Here is an 8642-nt window from a genome sequence, read left to right on the forward strand (position 1 = left end):
TGACATCACATTCTGACGTTTAGCTGCTTTTTAATTGGGTTTCGCCCCAATTAGCGAACCCCCAACTAGAAAAACCCCAATTAGCGAACGTTCACTGTAGTGACAGCCCCCTGGTAAAGACGACAATGACGCAGTAGTGTAAACTTCATTGAATGTGAGTAGCGTTAAACGTGTGTGTAATTGAAACTGACAAATCATAAGTGATGATATTCACGGTTACTGGCTAAAACCCATTAATGTGTAAAAAAGTATACATTTTTTGATGGTCCATTGATCTGTCAAAAAAGGGGTAATTTTAAAAACTGTCAAATGAGTGAAAAAGTACCCATGTTCAAATTTTATTTGGAGAAAAAAAAAGTATATTTTTTTACCCATTAATGGGTGAAAAAATAGTTGTGAACATTTTCGAACTGTTACCCGTTTATTTTGATGGAAAGGGAATTGAAATCACCTAACTCACGTAAAATGTAAGTAAACGATTACGATTTTCTCAATAATATCTACCATTATCGCTTAATTTTTATTTGCTAGGATTTTATTTCTAGTTCTTCGCTTGTAAAATTTCAGAGGAAAATAGAGGCTACGATTTTGCATTTCTGCCTGACGATTACAAGAAACGGTAAGTTTTTAAAATAAATCTTCTGCAATGCTTTAGATTCATTAGAATTTCGTAAAACTACAGGTTATTCCACGACTAATTAATACGAAGAAGGACCAGGTATGGATAAACTCAAAGACCACCTGGATTGCGGGCCGCGGGCCACCATTGGAAGCATTCATCCTGAGACGAACCATATTGCCATTCAGGAGGCGGACATGATGGATTATTCGTATGCGGAGCAATAATTTTCATTATGTTCAATGTTTATAATAGTTATGTTTTCCAATAAAAAATGTATAGTCTAATTGATTTTTCATGTTCCAAAATATCTGCATAAAAATCGGTATCAAAGCAAATCAAAATTATATTGATAAAAATGGGTATTTATTTACCCATTTTGCAGGAAAATCGCTTCGATTTGATGGGTAAAATAATACGCATCTTTTGACAGAAACATGACTTACCCATTAATGGGTAAACCGGTTTTACTCATTAAATGAGTAGTGGCGGTTTTGGCGAAAATGGGTGCCATAGTACCCATTAATGGGTTTTAGCCAGTAACCGTGTTTGTAATGTATTTGTTTATGTTTACATTCAGTCCGTACTAGTCCGTAAATATAGAGAGTCCGTTGTGAAAACTAGGTATTTGTTGGTTTGGCTATTCTTTCTTCTGCAATCACGCGATTCCGGGAAAGATATTGTCCGGTCGATCTGAAGCGAACCGTGTCTGCTGCGCCTGAGGAATTTAACACATTCAACACTGGGAAAAAATATAAGAAAATAATGTCAAAACGATAAAATAAAATTCGTCTCCAATGATGGGGTTTATAAAAATTTAATGAATTTATGTTTGACCTTGCTCGGAATAACCAATTGCGAAATGATTGTGCCATCAACATATCAACATTTATTTACATATAGAAAAAAACAACTAGTACTTAGGAAATCTGTAACAGCCCAATATGGTCGTTTTTTTTTATGAATTTGTTTGTATTCGTTTCCGCACAACTTTACAACAACTGCATAAATTTTCTTCATTGCTCCAGTAATTTTGTTCGTTGTAATCTCCAACAGCTTTATAGATCAGGAATCAATTATGTATCACGAAACAATTATGTATTGCCCCACTAATATAAAAGGCATGAGTGTTCTTGACAATGATTCCAACAATGTCTTGAAAATAAATTATTATTTTCCTATCCAAATATCATCAATTCAAGCCTTCGCGTTTTTCTTTCAAACGGAAAAACCATAAACTATTATAATGTTTCCTTCCACTGTGCGATAGATCCGGTAAAGGTGAAATCCAATGGTTAAGAAGAACAACGGTTAAGAATGATGTCTAATGCTTGCTTATTAATCTACTATTCAAACGCAATTCGACCACCCTTTTAGAGCATCACATCATAGTCGAACAGAGAACTTTAAAAATCATTAGTTCAGCACATTCTTACATTTTTGATAAAACAAAAACGTTAGTTCGACCTCAAATAAAGGTTGTAAACAAATAAATAGGCCAAGTCGAATATTTGTTGGATCAAATGCTGAGATGAAATCTGTCTAGCGAATTATTCAGCACCCATTTTATTCAGCTATGAAGATTACAAATAAACAATAATTCAACTTAGATGCTTATTTGTAGCTTGTCGTTGATTGTTGGGTTATTACAAATTTTACACTAAAGAAATATAAAAGAATTATTTGATCATAGGCTTTTAGGGCCAATATTCACCGCCGTTCAACTCTCAACTGGTGTTTACCCCCGCCTACACCTGGTTTAGTGACTAAGCGGGGGTGAAGAAATTGACCCTTAGTCAATAATCCGGTCCGACCAATTTTCAATGGAAAACAAGAGTTTCCGTCGAAATTTGTTTCGAGTTAAAGATAAGTGCCAAAAAATGGGCGATACTTTTTGCGCACACACATACTTGCCATCGTTCTGTTGTTAAATGCGTAACTTACGTGATACATATTTTCTTTTCAACTAATTATTATAATTATATTTTGTGAAATGATCACAACTTCTTCATATGTAAACAGTACACTAAACAAATGTAATTTATCAACTATTATCCCGATTAAATCGACTATATAAACACTACTTGATCTATCGATTGATACGTCGATATAAATAATGTCTAAGAGCCACCCGACTTAGTTGGCATTCATTAGTGCTGTCCAATGAGCAGCTCGAAGTAGCTCGAAGTTCTTCCCATCCCTCTCTTACCCATTTGTTGACAAAAAAGAACGAGCAGAATGGGAACAACTTCGAGCTACTTCGAGCTGCTCATTGGACAGCATTATTATGATTGACTTTCACTATACACCCGATTATGTCGGTGAATAAAACAGTTGGTTTCGTTGCCACCTTGATTGGCACCCGACTTCGTCGGAGATAAAAACAGTTGTTTTCCTCGGCACCCGACTTCGTCGGTGTATCAGGAAATTTTCCATCTGTCAAATGTTTTATGGGGTATACTACAAAAGTTCAATGAAACGGACGCAGTCCACCACAAAAAATATTGTTTACTATTGATATTTTCCTAACAGTTTCGCAATCGGTTTCGGTGAACCTATAAGAACCTATAAGAATAAATGCATCGCAAACCTTGAAGTCAAATTAATGCAACAACAAGTTTAGCTCTAATCCTCAATTTGAAGCTGTAAACTTTCAGCATTGATTACGGTTATTGGAAGTGGTTGCTGTAGAAAATTCAAACGCAACAATACCGAGGGTTAATATTAAGATTTTGAGAAGAGTAAAATATCATTGTACTAAAGACACACAAACTAAAAAATAATATTCATTACATACATGGTTCGCATCACCTTTGCGTACAACCCGATTGGGCTGCACCTCTGAGCTTTTCTATAGTTCTACAATCGATTTAACTATTTTAAATTAAACTAATATAAAAAGCATATGGTCAATCGCTTCTGAAGGGTGACTGATGCTTAAAGAACGTCTCTCAAATAATTGGTCGTGAAGCTTGCCTCAACTCGGTATAGGGACTGATCCACTCACTGAAAGGGGCGATTCAAGTATGACGTCCACTACTTTTTGGGATTTCTAGACCCCCTCCCCCCCCTCTGTCACGCTTTTTTGTATACCTTGTATATGTACTGTCACAAAGTCTCAGACCCCCTCCCCCTTAAACCTGTGACATCATTATTGAACGACCCCAAAGGCATCAGTAATCATGCTAATGTTTCATTTTACATGACCTGACTGACTGCGCAAAACAGCTATTAATATACATTTTTAGGTTTCATAACGAAAATGCGTTTTTGTTAGGTTTCCAGTAAGGAACCAAAAAAGAAATTAATAAAATCTATTTAATTATGATTATGATATTAATTTAATTATGATATTTAATTATGAATTATGCTTTTGAAAAAATAGCGTAAGAACCATGTTTGGTGAATAAAACCAGGATGGAAATACCGGGAAATACGCCATTTTTTCAAGTATCTCAAAATAACTTTTACTGAATTTTTTTTTCATTCCTGGGGTCTAGTTTGCACCATAGGGATCGTTCAAAAATTACGTCCATCATTTTCTGCATTTTCAACCCCCTCCCCCCTCCTGTCACAATCTGTCACAAATCACTGATACCCCCTCCCCCTGTACGTACAACTGGAAATTATATAATAATTCATTTTCTTCATACATTACTTTACAAGAAACTTTTTGAGAATTTACTACCTTAATAGTAAATTAAAATATTTTTCAGCTAACCAAATTGTTTCTATAATGTCATTAGGTACTTTTTCTTGTTGAACGTAACACAAGACGTGACCCCCCCTCTCCCTCTCCCCCTGTCACAAACTGTCACTGCCAGAGCATGAAATATTCACTTTCATGAAGCATATTCGTTCCGACTTTTGACAATAGTGTTTTGATTATTCAAAACATAGAATGACTTACTCAGTTTACTTCTTTAGTGATTATTCAATTGATTACCATTGAATATGGTAGCTGCGCGCGAAAAAAGCATAATTAGCCTTGATTGTACTGAGATTTGCCGTTAAAAATGCCCCTCAACTGAACGTCAGGATTGGATCTATGCGTGTATCCCGGGTAGAAGAAAATAGCAAAAGAATAACAAGTTTTACCATTAATATATGAATAACAGAATAGCAAAATCTGATGTTAGTTTGTTTGATATAGTTGCTAAAATAACTAAAATAATAGTAAAAATTGTTCGAGTGAAGAGCTAAAAAATAACTCATTTTGCTATTATAATAGGAAACCAATAGCAAAATATTCATAGAAAGGAAAATATCAAAAACAGTTATTATTGATATGTTGAAAATGCAAATGATAAATGAATAACAAACTTTGTTATGATTGCAAAATGTGTTCTTTATTTGTTGTTCTGTTCTTCCATACAATAACATAATAATAACAAATTTTACTACTATAACAAAATTTGCTGTTAGGATGCTCTTTTATGTTATTCGTGAATAACATAGGAATAACAAAATCTGATATCACAGCAAAATTTGTTATTATTATGTTATTTGTTTGTTATTCACCTCTACCTCTGCCGCAGGAGTGGATAGAATGTGTCGTGTGTCCCATCTACAAAAAGGGCGATGAGCTGGATTGTAGCAACTACCGCGCAATCACAATGCTGAAGGCCGCCTACAAGATACTCTCCCAAATTTTATGCTGTGATGGTCTTTCGTGTCTGCTATTCAATATCGCATTAGAGATTAGAGGGAGTAATACGAAGGGCAGCGATAGACACGAGTGGTACGATTTTAAAGAAGCCTGTTCAGCTATTCGGTTTTGCTGACTACATTGATATCACGGCACGTAGCTTTGACAAGATAGAAGAAACTTATATCTGACTGTGGGAGTGGGAAGTGGGAAGCAAAGCGGATCGGACTAGTCATCAATGTGTAGAAGACAAAGTACATGATAGGAAGAGGCTCAAGAGAGGACAATGTTATGCGCGGCTATGAAGCAAGACCATACTGAGGGTGGCTGGGTTCGATTCCCGGTGCCAGTCTAGACAATTTTTAATTTGGAAATTGTCTCGACTTCCCTGGGTATAAAAGTATCATCGTGTTAGCCTCATAATATACGAATGCAAAAATGGTAACTTGGCTTAGAAACCTTGCGGTTAACAACTGTGGAAGTGCTGAATGAACACTAAGCAGCGAGGCGGCAATGTCCCAGTGGGGGATGTGATGCCAATAAGAAGAAAAAGAAGAGTGACGAAATCGAGATGGTTGAAGAATTCGTTTACTTTGGTTCACTGGTGACCTCGTACGTACTTTGGACTCAGCAAGATGCTCCGATCGAATAAAGCTTTCCGCCGTACCAAACTGACTATCTACAAACGCTTGTCTGACCGGTAGTCCTCTACGGACACGAGACCTGGACCAACGGACACTTGGAGTTTTCGAAAGGAAAGTGCTGCGTATCTATGGTGAGGTGCAGATGGCGGACGTACGTGGAGGAGGCAAATGAATCACGAGTTGCATCAGCTTTTGGGAGAACCATCCATCGTTAACACCGCGAAAATCGGAAGACTACGGTGTGCCGGGCACGTAGCCAGAATGTCGGACAGTAATCCGGTGAAAATGGTTTTCGACAGCTATTCGACGGGCACAAGAAGGCGAGGTGCACAGCGGGCAAGGTGAATCGATCAGGTGGAAGACGATTTGCGGACCTTCCGCAGACTGCGTGGCTGTCGACGTGCAGCCACGGACCGAGTTGAATGGAGAAAACTTTTATACACTGCACAGGGCACTCCAGCCTTAGTCTGAGAAAATAATAAATAATACCTATCGTTTACCTTGGGAGGCCCATCTTTGCCTGAAAAACACTTATGGGGCCATTTTCTCAATCAAACAACAAACGCCAGTAACCAGTCGATTTTAGAGGTTGAGAACTACAAATGCAACACATGAGCAACGCGAAAACAGCAGGCTTTGTCGTCCATTAGGGATTTCGGATCTTACACCCACGCTTAGATCGATTAAATAAAACACAGTCTGTTTTACGATTTTTTTGTTCTGTTTGCTGGTCATCAGGTATACGATTTTTTTTATTTTTTTTTTCTCCATTTTTTCAATCGATAGATTTTTGTTCTTTTTTACTTTTCATATGGAAACTCTGAAAAAATACATATTCATCATTTTTTTTAATTTTTCGCTACTACACGTTGAAACGGGTTTCTTTATGCTTTGTGTATGTGTGTTTGTGTTAGTTGTCATCGTCTTATTATTTTATAGATCTAGTTAATAATTTGTCTGGATTGCCTCGCTGCCTCGATCGATAGCAGACCTTTCATGTGTCGTCATCAAATGATTTTTCGAATGGTAGGTCCGATTCAGTAGCTTTTTCTACTGCTATCGTTCATCATTTGGACTGTAGTAGTCCAAATAACAGGGGGAAAAGCTCTCTGATCCAAACCATATCACAAATGCAACATCAACCCACGCGCGAAGATAACATTAACCGATAGCTGCTTCTTCATTTCCAGCCTGGGATTACATACGGGCAAATCGTTTTTTTAGCTCTCTGTGTCGTGTCTGATTAAATGGTTCATGATTGATTGTGTAACTTGTTCGGTAATTGGTTGTTTAATTTGCTTCGCAGTGATCACAATTTATCGGCTGCTGCATTTCTGAAGCATATTCCTATTGTAAATAGCAATGGCAGATAAGAAAGAACAACATGATTCATGATTTGGATTTACTACGTTGGGATTTCGAATATATCTGATTATGGCAAGAAGATGGTCATACTTTCTGGCAAGAGTCAATAGAATCTCTCATCATACTCGCCTCGCCGTACCTAAGCAATTGAATAAGGCTACTTGTTCAAAATTTCAAGTTTAGCCAAACGAAGTCAATTTAGCGGACTTATCATTAAAATAATGCAATACGTATTTAATAGCATGCAAATGTTATCAGGAATGTATATGAAGGCATATTTCCCAAAAGAACAAGCTTTCTTTAAAAATATGTGGTACCAGCTATTTATGAAGGTATTCGCTACTGCGCCCTCCAAATATTACTTTGATGAAAGATTTTGATGTCGTGAAATTAAACTTTCCATGTTTTTCTCTATACTGAATCAAAAAAGTTATGTGCAGCCTGTAAGAACACTCAAAGCAGATATTTCATTGAAACCTTTGCGAGTTAGGTACTTTTTTATCAGCACATGTCGAACAGAAACGAGTGAATAATCATTTTCAACAAGTTTAATTTGAAGCATATGGCCCGAAAAGCACGAGATTTCAATAAATCAAATTGAATGCTTGAAATATTCTAAATATACACTAAATACACTAAATCAAAATCCCGCAATAACCTTATAACCGCCATCAGCAATTAGTTTGCATCCTGTTTATAGAAAATGTTGGCAGACGGAGTTCTCAACATTCAACTTCCCAGCTATTTTGATCGTTGTTCGACCATCTTCTTTCACCTAGATATAATCGTCATGACGATCTATTTCAGATTTCTACTATTGTGTTTTGTGATTTAATTTGTTTGATAGGTTATTTGGAGTGTTGTTATGCTTTGTTTATCGGTAATTTTTCCCTTTTCAAGTTCGATCCACTTTATGAATGGCTGCATAAACACACACATATTTAGCAAATTAGTTCTCCTTAAGCCCGCAGTCCACTGTTTGGCATAATGACAAATATTTGTCAAGTTTATCCGGACATCTATCAGACTGATTAGAAATCGACATGGATTTCAGGCTGACTTGACAAATATTTGTCATCATGATTCATGACAAATATTTGTCATCATGATTCATGACAAATATTTGTATTCATGACAAACAGTGTACTGAGGGCTTTAGCAGTATTCTTCAGCGGGATGGACTTCTATACCACACTTACCTCTTCATGCCATCCGATTTTTTAGGTACGTTTTCAATATTTTAACATTTTTGGACTCGATATTCTCATTTTTTTTACTCTGCTATTATCTAAATCAAAAGACTTGTGCTCTATTCGGTGAAAGAAATCGAAGCAGGAAACGGGCAAAAAATATTTACAACTTGCTC

The 8642-nt window shown here is 36.5% G+C and overlaps 1 long non-coding RNA gene across 1 annotated transcript; it reads left to right on the forward strand.

Annotated features, from left to right (window-relative positions):
• The first annotated feature begins 251 nt into the window (after positions 1-251).
• LOC134216935 (uncharacterized) lies at positions 252-886 on the forward strand. Its single transcript, XR_009980880.1, has 3 exons — positions 252-467; positions 532-619; positions 683-886. It is a non-coding gene; the product is annotated as an uncharacterized LOC134216935 (long non-coding RNA).
• Positions 887-8642: the final 7756 nt, after the last annotated feature.

The sequence above is a fragment of the Armigeres subalbatus genome, chromosome 2 (assembly GCF_024139115.2).
Source record: "Armigeres subalbatus isolate Guangzhou_Male chromosome 2, GZ_Asu_2, whole genome shotgun sequence".
NCBI classification, from domain to species: Eukaryota; Metazoa; Arthropoda; class Insecta; order Diptera; family Culicidae; genus Armigeres; species Armigeres subalbatus.